The sequence below is a fragment of the Trachinotus anak genome, unplaced genomic scaffold, assembly GCF_046630095.1.
Source record: "Trachinotus anak isolate AG129_WGS33_773 ecotype Australia unplaced genomic scaffold, CSIRO_AGI_Tana_v1 ptg000005l, whole genome shotgun sequence".
Taxonomy (NCBI): domain Eukaryota; kingdom Metazoa; phylum Chordata; class Actinopteri; order Carangiformes; family Carangidae; genus Trachinotus; species Trachinotus anak.
Genome location: NW_027273856.1, coordinates 15,187,086 through 15,201,224, shown reverse-complemented (window position 1 = coordinate 15,201,224; position 14,139 = coordinate 15,187,086). Strand labels below are relative to the sequence as shown.

At 39.1% G+C, this 14,139-nt stretch overlaps 1 protein-coding gene and 1 long non-coding RNA gene across 3 annotated transcripts in view; one reads left to right on the top strand and one right to left on the bottom strand.

Moving 5' to 3' along the window:
• Positions 1-4,350: 4,350 nt before the first annotated feature.
• LOC139621715 (uncharacterized) lies at positions 4,351-6,442 on the bottom strand. Its single transcript, XR_011691063.1, has 3 exons — positions 6,307-6,442; positions 5,484-5,611; positions 4,351-5,165 (listed from the first exon to the last, which is right to left on the bottom strand). It is a non-coding gene; the product is annotated as an uncharacterized lncRNA (long non-coding RNA).
• The window catches only part of ankrd6b (ankyrin repeat domain 6b), a 40,230-nt gene continuing 32,414 nt past the window's right edge, over positions 6,324-14,139 (top strand). The window contains exon 1 of one of the 2 annotated variants that reach the window (XM_071478498.1): positions 6,324-6,586. The gene's annotated coding sequence lies outside the window, so the exon portion shown is untranslated. The remainder of the gene's footprint in view (positions 6,587-14,139) is intronic. The other variant, XM_071478499.1, reaches the window with a different exon arrangement.

Here is a 14,139-nt window from a genome sequence, read left to right as displayed (position 1 = left end):
TCCCTCCCCTCACAACTCTCAATAGCTAGCAAAGTGCCTTTTGGCAAATGTGTTGAGCCAACGTTTCCTGAAAAAATAAAGGATAAAGACATGGAAAACAAAGATGTGGAGAAAAATGGAAATGCCAAAGGTTATTCTCAGTGTTTCTTATTTATTTAATTACTATGTTTAGGTATAATTTTAAGCTTCTTTGAAATAGAATAAAATCTGTTAATGTTATTGTATGGTGCAAAACACAACAAAATTAAGAGCAGTACTCCTGTTTCACTCCAGTTCAGTTTATTTTGATCCTTATTAATATTTATACAATTAAATAAGGGAAAATTTTTGTTTGAAAGGATTGATAAGTGTCAGAGGTTTCACTACATGTTTCACTAACAATAATATCTGTCCAGTCTGTGGATTTTTTTATTCCCAAATTTTTTAACAGTATCAAGTTTTTCCTTTTCATCAACACCCCTTATAAAACTGGAGTTAGAGTTTATATGAATAATGCCTTCTTGTTTAATCTCATCCAATCTCATTTGCTAAATTATATCCAACATTAACACAATAGTTGTTGAATTCATTTGCAATTTCTTTCTTATTATTTATAATAATGTTGTTACTTCTGACAAAGCACTTGGAATTTTTCTTCTTCGTCACTTTTAATTATACTGTTGAGGATTTTCCGTATTCATTGTGTATCATTCTTATACTGCTCCAGATCTCATAATACTTATAAATTTTTATTTATTTTCTGCTTCTTTTGTTTTTTAGAAATCTACAGTAAAGTACATTATTCTTTTTACATGCATTCTCTATACCCTTAGTAATCCAAAGCTTGTCCACATTTTTGTGCTTCATTATATTTTTTCTTAATGGACAATTTTTCCATGGGTGGTTACATTACATTAGATTTACATTACAGTTGCTCATTTGACAGACACTTTTATCCAAAGAAACTAACAAGTGAGTGACATCACTAAAGCTTCAGTGCAATAGTCGGCCTTGGTGTAAGTACTAAGTCCCACATCTGTTTGATAAGTGCTAAGACACCAAGTAAAGATATGTGACAAAAGTGTATAGTAAGTGTTGGTTAGGCGTGTTAGGGTGTTAGAGACGTTAGTAGAGGAAATGCTCTCTGAGGAGATGAGTCTTAACGAGATTCTTGAAGATAAAGAGGGATGTCCCTGCTCTGATAGCATTCAGTAGCTTGTTCCACCATCGGGGAACCACAAACAAGAGCAGCATTAGGGTTTGAAACACAATTAAAAAAGAAATAGCCTCACACACTTTCAACACAATCCTAATATAAATACATAAATATAATGTGTGTCAGTGCAAATGTGTTTACAGTGGAGTAAATATGATTATTGCCCAAGTGTAGATGTAAGCCTTGCACAGGAAATTACACAGGAATAATGAAAGGCCACACATGCACAAGGACCGTATTAATTTTGCATGACTGTGTTGATTAACAGTGCAAATGGTTTTCCAATGGTTTGAGTTCATACTTCTACTCCACTGCGTTTCAGAGGGGAAGGAGGGTCAGAGTGGTCACTGCATCAGATTATTTTAATGGTGTTATTCACACATCTCACCACATGATGGCACCGTGTGGTTACCAGACTGATATTATTGTGATACATTCTCAGGTGAAGTCTGGTCATTTCTAACTTTATGATTTTTGATTCTCATAATTCTTAACATGAATTCAACCTCATTAAAAGGACTTAGTCATTTAGCTTCAGTATCTCTATGTTTGCACATAAACTGCTAAACAGCAATGAAAACTGAAACATTTATTGACACACATATGAGCAAACAACTGAACCGACTTTCTCAGAATCAGGCTGCTGACTAAATTTCCCCTGAACTCAACATCTGGACATTCCTCTGCTCAAAGAAAAACTGCAGCTCTGTCAGATTTATGGGACCTCATCACGCAGGCGTTAGCATGGCCTCCGGGCAGAGGCAAACTAAGTGGCCAATTGAAGCCCTGCAGCCACCAAGCAGCAATGTCATCTTGGAATTTCTTTGTCAGCTGTTTTCAAGCCTGCTTCACGTTGAATTATAATTTAGCCCTCAGTCTTACACTTTAATGTGCATTAATTAGATAATTAAAGTGGAAAGATCCAGGATGTAAAGGAGAGAGAGAGATGCATCGACAGTCCCCAGCCAGATTCTGTAACCCGTCAACCAAAGAGACAACCCATTACACAGAGCATTTTGATTTAATTTTAGTGACTTTGGAAAGACAGATGACCTCCGGGAAAGACTGGTGTGGGTGGAAAACACACAGATAATGGGACAGCCCACCCCAAACCACATTGACTGGGGAAGTTTTTACAAGATAAGTGCCTCTGCAGGAAGATTTGCAAAAATAGAAAGGGACCAAAGATAAATCAATATACGTGGAAGAAAAAAGATACAGATGCAAGGCAGAGTGGAGACAATTAGAGAGACACAGGAGGACTCCAGTCAGGAGGCAGCCCAAAGCCACAGGAGACCTCTCAGCAGCCACAGGAGGGACTCCCCTAATGTCCCCCAGGCATACGGTACTATGCACATTGTACTGCAGTTTGTGGTGTTTTTTCAGGTGGTTATACTAGTTGTGTTGCTTTGCTGTGCAGACACAGCTCTCATGCACCCTTTGCATGTGTTTTCTCTCTACTTAACATCACTTGCTCTAAAATACTTCTGAGCAATGGATGATGATGCAATTCAAGGGTCTAGCTTTCGACTTCTGTTCCAGACATTGAATCTTTGTTTTGATCTCTGATGATCCTCTTCTGAACTCTTGTTGCAGTGTGCATGTGCATCAGCATCACATCTAAAACTGAACTTATTAATTACTTAATGTATTTTAACCCCCCCCCCCCCCCCCCCCCCCCCCCCCCCCCCCACCCCCCCCACCCCGTCAGCTAGCTGTTATCTTATGAATCAATAATTCAGTTAATCATGTTCATTTAATTCTGGGAAGCCAAAATCATGATCCAGATTATTTTGTGCAGCCCTAGTTTATAGTGTTTGTATGGGAGCAACCTGCTTCTACACTCACCAAGCCCTTTGTTGGTGCCAGATGGTTTGAGTGTTTGCTAAACTGCTGATTTTCTGGGATTTTCACAGTCAACAGTCTCAAGAGGTTTTACTCAGAATTGTGCAGAAAACAAAAAAACATGCAGTGAGCAGCAGCTTTGTGAACAGAAACCTCTTGTTGGTGAGGTGAGGGGGAAATAGCACGGCTGATTGGCGCTGACAGAAAGGCGGCGGTAACTCAGACAACCGCTCTTTACAACTATGGTGAGAAGAAAAGCATGCCAGGAGTTTGGCAGCTTGAAAGTGCACCTGACAAATCTGCAGAAATTATGTGATGTGATCATGTCAACATGGAGCAGAATATGAAGGGAAAGTTTCCAACATCTTTTTGAATCCACGCCACGAAGAACTGAGCCTGTTTTGAGAGCAATGGGGCCCTCCCAGTATTAGTATGGTGTTCCTAATAAAGTGATCAGTGAGAGTATACAACGGTGACATGTGGCTGTCTGACCTCCTCAAGTTTCAAGCTTTATCCAAATTTGTGAGACTTTTGTTGACTAGCAGCTTAGACGTGAAGTACCACATTCCAAAGAGGTTGACGTTATTTACCCTCACTTACAAAAAAAACAAAAAAACACCTTGAAAGTTTCTTCTTCAGAGCCCAAACTAGAAAGTCGTGACGTAATGTAGAATCAGATTTCTGCTCTGCAATTTGAGAGAAACAGAAATGAAAACGTCTCCACGGCTTTTGTTGAGAGGTTCTCTTCTGATCATCAAAGATCAGAGGCAGTGAAGTGGCCAAGAAAAGCACCAGAACCTCAGCGAGCTTACTGTGGCCGGACTAAAGCCGCCGACATCAGCTGACAAACGACTCGAGGCTTTATGTGGGAGCACCAGGTCAAAAGATAACGCTGGTCAGGTTTCAGTGTTCTTTGCCCTAAGACACTCCGCTTCTTAACATGAACTCATCCTCCTCCTCCTCGAATTGCACTTGAGGTGCATTATCCTCCTGCTGTATGTGTTTAACAGAAATAAACAGCTGCAAATTTACATTAGAATTATTATTTATTTTCTATTTAATTAATGAATTAATGTTTTGTTTTCCTATTTCCTACTTATGAGTCACTTTTGTGCCTCTCATAGTTTGTTTGGCTTTTGCTTTTACATCAAGTGTTACCATGTTGTGGCTGCTTTCATTTAAAGACAGCTACTTTTAATTTATAGGTGTTTATGCGGCATGAAATTGTAAGAAATGCTCAACATTTTGTCATCATTTTATGTGCTTTCTTTCCCAGAGTTATATGCAAAGATTCATCTCATTCTAATACCTTTGCTTTACATTTGGAGGTGGAGTCAGAACTTGGTTAGCCCTGCATAAAGACTAACTCTCTTCAATTTTGTCCAACCCACAGAGTAGCAGCAGGAGCTCTGCCTGGCCAGCTGATGAGAGTTTATTAATACACTACTGACATTAAAATTTAATTTATCATTTTATAATAGGTTTCTTAATGTTATTAGGTTACTTGTTCATTAGAATAAAAAACTGTAAAAGTCTACAATTATGGCACAGTCCAGACTCCATAGATTTTCCAATATAACACACGGAGAATGAAAACTAATTAGGCATTGAATTGTTGAAGCACATCTTTTATTAAACTTTACCACCGAATCCTCATCTTCATCTGTTCTCAGAATCTACATTTCCCTATATCCTTGGCATAAGCTATACTTATCCCCTCACTCTGACATCAATACTGGTAAGCATATTATATGGGTTTCCCGTGGCTCTTTGCATTGTGGATGGATCAGAACAAGCCCTTAGGTGAGTGCGACACAATTTCGATCAGCTCTCATTCCACTGACTCACAGGATGAGACAATGCTGTTTCCATATGGCTGAAGAAAGTGTGTCGGTGTTCGCAGAGGAATCACAACAGAATTGTGAAGCGATGGTTTCGCTGCATATATTCTGCCCTTCTCCAGTATCTAGTTCCATTCTTTAGAAAGCCATTGTCTTAGGCTGACAGCAGATGAAGAATAGCACAAAGAGAGGAGGAATGAAACATCCAGGTTGCTGCAGACACACCCTTCTTCTTCGGGATGGGACCCACTCTTATCTCTGTGGCTTGGGGGCCGGTACTGTAGCTGCACAGAGAGCGAGACAGAGTCACAAAACAGGGACTTGCTCTGATGTCACCATTCTTGAATTTAAAAAAACAGACATAATTATAAAAAAATATGTGAGACATAGGTTCACATAACAATTGACAGCAGCAAATTAAAACTAATTATGGCATTTTAAAAAAGCCAAATGTAGAAAAGCAACAGATGACACCAGTGCTGCCTCCCTAGGGCATGTAGACGTCACACTAAAACAATTTGTCGACATCAGTTCAGAGCTTATTCCCCGTTTTAAGGAACAGCTAAATGTCAAGGGCTTTCATTATCTTGTGTTTTACAAACCTAGATTTGCTTGAGATGCCCTTCTTCACCTTACAAGACCCTCCTGGATGCCCCCAGGGTCTGGTTTTGGGAGATGCTGTTCCTTTTCTGGCTTTGGCCCCAGGTTCCTAAGGTCTCTGGCCAAAATTCTTTAAAAGGGGACAGGGGGTCTCTTTCTTAGCCATACTTGCAGGTGTTATCTGTCCTTTAACTGGGAGACTACAAATTTGCATTCTATGTTGCACACTAAATCGAAGGTTTTGAGTCTGTAGTGTTGCACTTGGAAAATGCCAAATTGAAGTATAATCAAAATGTCTGTGTTCAAGTTGTAACTGGATACAATGGCAAATAATAATAATAAGTATAACATTTAACATTGCTCTTGTGGAAGAAAAGCAATTCTCGTTTCCCTCTAACTGGCAGTGACTTTCCAAAGTTGCATTTTGACTGATACTTGTGATACAGGTGTGACATCACAAAGCACCTTGCTTTGCATCCATACTACATAGTAATTGTACAGTATACAGTATGTACTGTACTGTACAATTATTATGTAGTATGGATGCATGCATGGTCAAAGAAACTCCATCAAGTTGCATTATGGGAAATGTGTGATCCATTTTTTACCTTTACCATTTTTTTTTTCATGGACTTACGATAATAAGTTACTGAAATGCCCATTTATTATTCTATCTGAGGTTTTCTAATCAAATTTGAGCTGCATTTTGTTAATGAATTGACTTTTAAGACAGCACTTCGGGGTCGTACAGCTCCATCGTGATTTATAGGCTATAATATTGTTTCACCTGTCTATATTTGGGAAAGCACAGTCTTGTTTACTCGCCTCAGCAGCCATGTGAGTCCGAAGTGGGGACAGGAGTTCAGCTCATTGGCGGAGGGAGGTGAGCTGTAGACGGCCTGTGTCTTCTTCTTCCCCTCATTCGAGCACAGCGACGGTCTGTTGACATGTAAATGGACAGAGAGGGAAGCGGCAGCAGCGGAGACCGTGAGTGGTTTTCACTTTGTAGTTTCCCCGCACACAACATGCTCCGTACGGGACTGTCGGACTAGCTAACAAGCGTCTTCGTCTGAGTCGACACTTTGTGTGACAGTTTCTCTGCGAGGTAAGTCTCTGTTCATCTTGGCTGTGTTTTTTATGTGAAATGTCTGGGTTTGAACGGAAGGTTTATTTTGTGCTGCGTACGTTAGAGGTGACGACGTCTGTGTTGGGATTCTGCTGATTTGAATTAACGTCCGTTCGAAATTCAAATAACGTTAGCTAGTTAGCTAACATCAACTGTATGCAACCTCACTTTTACGTGTTTTGGTGAATTCATTTCAACATTATCATAAATATATACTTTATTTTATCACTGCTGTTGCTGCAGTGTTTCGTCCCCTTAACTCCTCAACTACAAGTCGCGGCAATATACTCACAATATTCCAATAACTTGTTAGCCCATGTTGTAACTATGCGGTGAGTTTATAGTGGCTTCGTTTAATTTTAGGTAACTTTAAAACGTCTTGTACGCCCCCTTAACCCCTTTAATGGCTAAAAATCACTGTGTGTAACCCCCAGTGTGTTTGTCAAAAACTTGGCACTCATCCACACATGGTTTATTTGGTCTCTTTTAAATTAATAATTAAGTGGAAATTCCTCAGAAGAAGCTGCTGTATTTATGTGTTTGTGCTGCTCACCGCTGAATGCACTTGCCAAGATATTCCCTCAGTGTTTTCATTATGCACAAGTAATTTGCCCATCAGGGAGTTACTGCTGTTACACAACACAATGTTCCTACAAAATGTATCACTAGTTAAAGAGTAGGTTTTGGTCTGGTCTCAGAACCCTATGAAAACAACAATAAATGAAGCAAGTGAAAAATAAATCAGAACAGTAGGTGCAAAATAGCTTGAGCTGTATCTGATGCAAATTAGGGTACAGCCCCTGAAAAGATGCCAAGGAAATGTGAAATAAAGTAGGCTTAGGTGAAATCCTCTCTACACCATGGAACTTGGCTCAAGGCTTAACCTAAAGTGTTCACGTTGTGGGTATTTAACAATTAAAGATATGAGCTTATTAACAAAGGCTGGTCAGCAATGTGTTATAATGATAATATCTCAGCACAGTACGGGAATGTACACTGAGAAGGCAGAAGAAGAGGCTGTTTTTTCAATTGCCTTGATGAAGTGAATTTATAAGAATGGGATTTGTTTGTTAGGCTTCAGTATATTCAGGGTGAAGTAAGGGTCAAGGAAGCCTGCAGTGATTCCCTGTACAACAAGAATGTTTGTTTAGGATGACTCCCTTCTACAGAGATGGACCTAGTGAGATAATGCAAAGCTTGAGTTTTTCTCAAGCACTGTGTTCTGACACTGACTGAGCACTTATTTAGGAACACCATACTAACACTGGGTAGGGTCCCCCTCAAACAACCTCATATCTTTGTGGCATTGATTACACCAGATTTTGGAAACTTTTCTTTGAGATTCTGATCTAGTTGACATTATTGCATCACATAATTTCTAAAGATTTGTCAGCTCCACATTCATGCTGCCAATCTCCTACTCTACCACATCCCAAAAGTGTTCTACTGGATTCAGATCTGGAGACTGGGAAGGGTGCTGAAGTTCACTGAACTCACTGTCATGTTCATGAAACCAGTTTGAGACAACTTTTGCTTCATGACATGGTTTCATTATCCTGGCTTCATTATCCTGCTGGAAGTAGCCATTAGAAGATGGTTAACTGTGGACATAAAGGTATTCACATGGTCAGTAACAATACTCAGACAGACTGTGGCATTCATCCACTCTGGTGTTTGATGTGAACATTAATTTAAGCTCCTGAGCGGTATCTGCATGATTTTACTTATTGCACTGCTGCCACACAGTTGGTTGATTCTGTAATTGCACAAATAAGTAGCTTTACTTGGCTGGCGTATACTGACAAAAACAGACATACACCAGAAACACGTACGTAATGACATTAAATGTTTGGAAACCACAGGGTCAGGAGTGGGAGCTATGGCTAAAATCCTCCATCATACTATAATTTGATTATATAGCAATGTTGATGTCTGTAATGATATTGTAGATATTCTGGAAAATAATTAGACAAACTCTTTATGGATAAAAATAAAACATAGAAATACATGCCAGTTTGTGGCTTACGCAGCAAATTAAACAGCTGACAAATGATAGTCATATTTTCACACAAGCAAAAAAGTTTGAATGATAGCTGGCCCTGCATCAGCCAAGACCATTTTACAAGTCTTTACTTTTATAAAAACCTTTAGCTCTTAAGAATATTACATAATTTGGAGATAGAAACTTTCCACATGAATACAGAGACATGTAATGCACCTTTGCAATGCGTGCTCTGTCTGAAGCTGATGAATGCATCCATGCAGTTAGAGTACAAACAACAGCCTCATCCGTGTGTCCATCTGCTCATGTCCCTGGGGAAGTGATCAGCGTAGCACAGTGCTGACGAGGTCAGAGGTCACCAGGTGCATAATGGGCACATAATGAGTTTTAATGGGCCACAGGGTGGGGGTGTGTGGTTTGGGGCACATTTTACAGGATCCAGAAACTAGACACTGTATGAGAGGTGATTATTAGATTTGTCTGTCAGATGGTGAGATGTGTCCATTGTGAGTGTTTGCTGCCAAGTGTAAGTGCAGACGCTGAGATCTGCTAATACCCATTCTGCTTTGTGAGTGAAAATCAATGTTAAAGCCATCACATTAGTTTTATAGTAGCTCTATAGCATATAACATTTATGATATTGATCCTGTAATATATTTTAAGGAGATAATATCACTTTGTAATCAGATTTACACATTAGAATTTTAAACCCAGCCTCAGGTGGTAGTATAATAGGACAAATCCTGGGATTAGCACACTGTTTGTCATAGCACTGCTTCACAGTGAGGCATTGGACCTGCAAGTGAATATCTCTGTGGCATGAGAAAAGGAGCTTTATTTAGTCTTTTGCCTTGCAGGGGCTCTAAATACCACTTAACCCTTTGTTGCTCGAAACAATGAACTCTACGGTCATGCACAGCCCCTCGCCCTTTCTCAGACTCCGCATCTGCTTTCACTAAGTTCTCTGAGTGCCGAGGATTAAAGAATTGGGGGGAAGTGTCAGTATGGATGCCAGGGCTTGACAGTGTTTCACTAGCATTTGTGAGTTTTATCAACCACAAGTGCTTTACACTACAAGCCACATTCACAAACACAGAATACAGTGATTTTTCTATACATACAGCACTTTTCTATCATGCACTCACATAAATGATACATTGGGGAAAATTTGAGGTTTAGTGTCTTATCCAAGGACACTTATATTTGCGGGATGGAGGAGCCAGTGATCAAAGTGCCAACCCTGTGATTGGTGATTGACCTGCACCATATCCTGAGCCACAGCTACCTCAGGCACTAAATATGTTTACTTCGGGGACCGGTCCAGAATAACAAACAAGTGTGCATTTCCTGTTATTATTGTGGGTATAATAACAGTCTGTTGAGTTATTTTAAGACTTTGGTGGAAAACAATGGCTCCAGAACTGAAATAATGGGTTAGTGCAATGGTGGAAGTAGCATATTAGGAATATATGCTTAGTAGAATAAGTAGTGATGAGGAGGAAGGGGTGTCTCCCTGGAAATGGTTGTTGGTTTACATTAAAATGATAGTGTTTCCCATGCATAGACTTTACTTGGGCTGCCAATGTATATGAACGGCCGTTAAAGTATATTTGCTGACCCATTTAGTTTTATTATTCGTTAAAGATGTCACCAACTGTGGTCATATAACCTGTTCCATACCTGCTGTTTTGCCCACCACAGTCTAATTTGTGTGTACAAATATTTTTACACTTCTCATGATCATATAAAAGATCTCTGCCATAGTGTTTTGTGCCATTGCTTCATTGTGGACACATTGTAGCACATTGATTTGATCAGCCTCTTCAAGCTGATTTCAGACCAAAATTTAGAAATTATACTCAGGTTTGGCTCAGGTTCAGTCAAGTTGGCCTTTTGACAGTCATTTACAAGTTGCCCACATGTGTAATCAGGGTTAACACGCAAGCTTTAACCATGGTAACAACAACTGCGTGACCGGGTAACACAAACTGCTTCAGCTTATACTAGCTTCGTTGGGCTTGTGTGAGGTTTGGATGTAAACAGAACGCATGTTGGCTCCAGGTTCAGGTCGGGCTCAGTTACCACGCTGGTGTGCAGTGGTTACTTGTTGTAACTCAGTTAGGGCTGCATAATGTGTAAAATGTCTACTTTGTGGAAATCGACTTATGACAACATGCACAAAAAGGTTATGCTAAGGTAAAAACTCCAGCTTCCTCTCACAATCCAAAGAGGTTAAATGGCAACCCTGTGCATGTGAGCATGAATAGTTGTTGGACTCTGTATGTCAGCCCTGTGATAGACTGGCTACCTGTCCAGAGTGTACCTCGCCCTTGCCCAGTCTGAGTTCTTTGACTAATGTTTGGGGATGCATATTTATGTGTTTATATTAAGTGTAAGTATGTGTGTGGATGTACAACAGGTGCAACAGGCCTTATTTCTATCTGTGAGACAGAGAAGACCCCAGTTAGTAATGTCTGCCTTCTTGTCCATGATTATTTCTCTGACTGCAGTCATTGTAGATATGCATTACAGGATAATTCCAGTTTTGGTTATCATTTCTAACTTCATGATATGATAACACTGTGCATCAAGTTGTTGTTATGGGAACAGAACAACAAGACTAGGAAGACATCAGATGGGGCAGTCAGACAATCAGTTTATCTAGATCATCTGAACTGGTGTTTTTATTTGTTTGTGATTTACTGGATAATTTTTACCTCTTCAAGCCTTGAAGGACTATTCAAATAAGATAAGAAAATGAATGAAGAATGACCAAATGCAATGTGTTCTCAGAAGTCCCAACAGACCTTGTTTTATGGGGTCACAAACCAAAAAGGTTAGGAACCACAGATCTAAACCCTTTATTTGGAGGTATTCACTGTTTGGTAATAATTTTATTGCTGCCCTTCGTTCTCTCCTCAGAAAAAGTCATGGTACAGCCCAACTTTACTATTTGTTGTATGTTAAAGAAACATGGCTTTGTTTGTCTCTAGAACATGAAATATGGAGTTTCAGGAAACAAATTTTAGATTTGAAATAAAATTTCAAAAACATTGTTACCTGTATTTTGTAATTTAACTTAATCGAAACGACCCGTCTGCAGTTTAATATTTATATGGATTGCACAATTATATAAAAAAAAAAACAACAAGATTTATGAAAAAGGATAAATTGGAGATATTTATTTTTGCAAATTAACTCTTTAAATGTTTTTTGTGTTTGTGAGTATGTGTTCATTTATTACTGGCTTGTTTTGGTCTTTTCCTGTTTGTGAAAAATTAATACATTTTTAAATTTTGATATTATTAGAGCAGATTTATAAAGGTCATTGTAAAGGCCTGTGACTTAAGTTGTACTAAAAGGCTTTACATGTTATTTTTAGTCTAAATCTTGTCTCGTGTATGTTGACATCTGTAGTGTTGACAGGAAGTTCATTTCCAGCATTGACCTCAGGATTAGCCAACAGCACATCAGCCCGCCGTAGCTCTACACAAAATGTTCAAGTGCTTGTCAATGATTAAACAGATGATATACAGTAGTTGTAAATATCTGCCCTGCATTCTCTGTGGTATTTATGGTCCATTTGTGCATCATAAATGCTCTAGCCAGCACAGATCTCTCTGCTTCACTGCACCAATGAGTGAACTGTCGCTGGAACAAATCTTGGGATTAGTGAGTGGGTCAAAGGATTGTTCTAACCTGGTTTTGGCACTTTGTCCCTAACTGGTGCAGGAAAGACAGATGGCTGAGATTTGAGTGAAATCTGGGGATGGAGGAAAGGATGGAGGGTGGCCTTACATTCTGACCATTGTGTCACACACAGATCATATTGTTATCTCCCTGATGATCCTTTGTATCTGTAGTATGAAAGGAAAAGCTTATGAGGACATGATACTGCCAAAATCCATGAGTGCAAATGAGATTTACACATGTATGTAGAACAACCGTGCACGCAACTCAAACAGCTTTGCAACGCATTTTATTTTTTGTTTATTTTTTATTCATTTTATCAAACAGAATATCTCAACTCTTGCAATGTTGTTGCCTGCAAGGAGAAAACCATGCTTTGACTGTGCGCAAAATCCAAAGGAGCATGTGAATGTTATTCCAGAGTGAATAACAACTGTGATTGATCTCCTGCTCACTCTCATTGGCAGTAAGTTTGTTGATCCAGTCATCATTGTGTTCCTAAATGTAATTGGTTGAGCAGGTCCACGAGCTAGGTACAGCAGCACCAGTTTGACAAACCACACAGACCAGTTCTGTATGAAGAGTGCCCTGAGATAACTTCTGTTGTGATTTAGTGCTGTGTAAATAAAACTTATACAAAATCTTAGACAGCACAATGTACTTGAAAGTGTTTGTCTGAGCTCTGTCTAAGTTAAACCTCACTGCTCAGACTGTTCAGTACTACAAACCCAGGCAGCTGCACATGCACTGCTAAACAGTGACATCACTGTGCATGCGTGTCTGTATTTGTTTGTGGGTGTGTGCCAGGGTCCCAAATGTTTCATACCCGCTCCATGCAAATCACATGCGAATCACAAGTTGCTGTGGTCACATTTTGTAGTGAAATTTCAGCACTGTCAGTCATAATTCAGCAGCTTCTGTGAATTTATACTGGAAACACTGGACTCTATACAGGTGTGTGTGTGTGTGTGAGAGTGTGAGAGAGATGGAAACAGTTGGCACCTATCTGCAGGAAGGAAAGCGAGCATGTGTGAGAGCAAGCAAACAGAATTATGAGCTCAGTGCAGGAGATTTAAGCTCCCAAATCTTTCAATACTAACTCACTAACACTAAGATCCCAAAGCTGTAGTGTGAGTATATGTGGCATGTTAGTATAGAAAGAAAGAGCGAGCATCCTAGATCTGTCTAAGCTAAAACAAAACTTGACAAAGAGCAAAATTTTCAGTTAAAGACCAGACTAACCACACAATCAGTTCACAACAAAATCCTACTAATAATCCAGCACTGAAATGTGAATGCTTAGCATCTATTAATGCCAATTGCCGATTTTGTTTGGGATATCGGCGAAGAGAATTAATATCAATATTTTTTGCAATTACACCTCTTTTTTTTTTTTTTTTTTTAAATTATAAACTTCTATCGTATGCCCCTTTCTTTCACAGTGGCTTACCTGCATCACTGACCTAACCCTAACCTGAACCATTGGTATTATAAGTTTGGTTGTAATATGATTAAAAACTGACTACGTGCTAATACGTGCTAATAATATTTTCCATTTATTTTCATCAATTTAATTAATATTTAATTATTTATTGAATTCTAAAATCTGTGGTTAATCATTTATGGGACAGATTCTGTGAGACTGATTTTGTGGGACTGATCTGAATACCCTGATTACACTAACATAGAAAAGTACTAATGTGCCTGTTTGGGGACTTCTGATCTCTGGCTCATACAGTATAAAAACAAATGTAACATACAAACATCTGTTGCTGCTCTATTTTCCTCTTCAGTGATTTTGGTCAGTGTAACTTTTTTCAAATTCATATCAGAAAGAATG